The sequence below is a fragment of the Alligator mississippiensis genome, chromosome 1 (genome assembly GCF_030867095.1).
Source record: "Alligator mississippiensis isolate rAllMis1 chromosome 1, rAllMis1, whole genome shotgun sequence".
In the NCBI taxonomy this organism is placed as follows: Eukaryota; Metazoa; Chordata; order Crocodylia; family Alligatoridae; genus Alligator; species Alligator mississippiensis.
Genome location: NC_081824.1, coordinates 472,815,612 through 472,818,634, shown reverse-complemented (window position 1 = coordinate 472,818,634; position 3,023 = coordinate 472,815,612).

Genomic DNA, 3,023 nt, shown 5'->3' with positions numbered 1-3,023 from the left:
GGCTCCGTTCTGAATTGTGTTACTGAGTCCTTTAGTGACTGTGTGCACTCCCCTTCTCTGCCTTTCAGTCTGCTGAACAGAAAAACCAGTTCCTGTGATATTTGTGTCTCACTAAGGTGGTTTAAGGAGAGCAGCCGGTGCTTAGAGCACTTTAGCTGAGGCTGGCTTGTGTCTGAGGTTGGTGTTTGTACAGGGGAAGGTCCGTGGTGGGTATCTGATAGTATCGAAGTGGGAGTGTGTCTCAGCCTGACGTTAAGCAAGGAAACAAGATCCGTGTAATGTGCTGTATATGTCGTGTGTTTTGTGGCATAGAGTGGGAGGGTAGATACAAGCCAATGTTGTGTAGAGCTGATACAGAGCGCATACGACGGTCTGAAGGTGTTTTCTTGATTAATAGTGGGAAGGTGGCCCATGAAGAGAGAGGAAAGTGGAAGATCTGGTAGTTTGGGTAGGTGGAACTCATGTGACCAGTGGGTGGCTGGTACACACTATACATCAAGCGTGGGACATTATTATGAGAGCAAGTGCCTGGGATTGAAAACGCTGAAGATGTAGCATGAGCCGCTGTGAGGATTGTTGGACTATTGAAAGAAGGTGTGACTGCTCGAAGCCCTCTAGATTAGGTCGAATGTCCAGCAGTCAGATGCGGGGATATGGTGACCCTGACTATCGTCTGCCACGTCTTGATGTAAGAAGTCTTCTGTCAGGAGGATTGAATTCTAGACACCACTAAACATCAGGTCATAGAGACAATGAATCCTATGGCTCCGAACTTCCCTTGTAGCCCCTCGTAGTGACACTGGGATTTCAGTCCTACATGTAAACTGAAACTCGCAGGTCTCGCTCTTTTCAGAATTAGCTTGTATTTATTCAATTCTTGTTCTTTATTCTAGGACCTCACGTATCTCTGGGCACAAGACCTGGAGCTCATTAAATATCCCCAGGTAATCCGACGGCCACGTCCAATTCAGGTACGTCTTCCTTCCAGTCTCCCTTACCAAGTCAGAAAAACCAAGACTACCCGACCAGAAACTTGGGCTGTAGCCCTTCTGGGCAGTATCCTCTCTAACTCCCCTTGAAGTCAGAGAAAGTCGGGGGGGGGGTTGCACTTTATGTCAGTGAGCAATATACATCAACCCTCATCAAGACAGAATCCAAGGTTGAGGAAGTAGAAGGATTGTGGGTTAGGCTACATGGGGGGCAAGGAGAAAGGGATTTGGTGGTAGGGGTCTGCTACAGACCCCCACACCAAGGGGAAGAAATAGATGCGGGGCTGCTGAGGTAACTCTCGGAGACCATAAAAGCTAAATAGGCGGTAGTCATGGGGGACCTAAACTACCCAGACATCTGCTGGGAGACGCAGACAGCAAGGTCCCATCGCTCACGCAGGTTTCTAACCTGTGTACAGGACCTCCACCTGACACAGGAGGTGCGTGGTCCCACTAGGGGGAATGCCATACTGGATCTGGTATTGGCAACGGGAGATGACATGATAGGGGACCTCCAGATCGGTAGCCATTTGGGAGACAGTGATCACCTAATAATAGAATTCAACATAAGAGGGCGAGTGGGTAAGGTAACTAGTAGGGTGAAAGTGCTAGACTTCAGGAAAGCTGATCTCATTGCACTCAGGCGATTAGTCAAGAACGCACTGCAGAGTAGGAGTTTTGAAGGGATGGGAGCCCAAGAAGGGTGGCTGTGCCTAAAGGAAACGATCCTTCGGGCACAAAGCAAGACGATCCACAAGCGATGCAAAAAAGGGAAAGGGGCCAGGAGGCTTCCATGGCTGACCAGAGAAATCCAGGGCAGCCTAAGGGCCAAAAGGGGAGCACATAAAAAGTGGAAACAGGGTGAGATCACTAAAGATGAATATACCTCCTCTGCTCGTGCTTGTAGGGAGGCAGTTAGGCGGGCCAAAGCTACCATGGAGCTGAGGATGACAACCCAAGTAAAAAACAACAAGAAATTGTTTTTTAGATATATTGGGAGTAAAAGGAAGGCCCAGGGAGGAATAGGACCCCTGCTAAATGGGCAGAAACAATTGGTGACAGATAGGGGGGACAAGGCTGAACTCCTCAACGAGTTCTTTGCCTCAGTGTTCCTAAGCGAGGGGCACGACAAGTCTCTCACTGGGGTTGTAGAGAGGCAGCAGCAAGGTGCCAGACTTCCATGCGTAGACCCTCAGGTGGTGCAGAGTCATTTGGAAGAACTGGATGCCTTTAAGTCGGCAGGCCCGGATGGGCTCCATCCGAGGGTGCTGAAGGCACTGGCCGACATCATTGCAGAGCCACTGGCAGGAATATTCGAACGCTCGTGGCGCACGGGCCAAGTCCCGGAGGACTGGAAAAGGGCCAACGTGGTCCCCATTTTCAAAAAGGGGAGGAAGGAGGACCCGGGCAACTATAGGCCAGTCAGTCTCACCTCCATCCTTGGTAAAGTCTTTGAAAAAATTATCAAGGCTCACATTTGTGAGAGCCCGGCAGGGCAAATTATGCTGAGGGGAAACCAGCACGGGTTTGTGGCGGGCAGATCGTGCCTGACCAACCTAGTCTCTTTCTATGACCAGGTTACGAAACGCCTGGACACAGGAGGAGGGGTGGATGTCGTATACTTAGACTTCAGGAAGGCCTTCGATACGGTATCCCACCCCATACTGGTGAACAAATTAAGAGGCTGTGATGTGGATGACTGCACAGTCCGGTGGGTGGCGAATTGGCTAGAGGGTCGCACCCAAAGAGTCGTGGTGGATGGGTTGGTCTCGACCTGGAAGGGTGTGGGCAGTTGGGTCCCGCAGGGCTCGGTCCTTGGACCGATACTGTTTAATGTCTTCATCAGTGACTTGGACGAGGGAGTCAAATGTACTCTGTCCAAGTTTGCAGATGACACAAAGCTATGGGGAGAAGTGGACATGCCGGAGGACAGGGAACAGCTGCAGGCAGACCTGGATAGGTTGGACAAGTGGGCAGAAAACAACAGGATGCAGTTCAACAAGGAGAAATGCAAAGTGCTGCACCTAGGGAGGA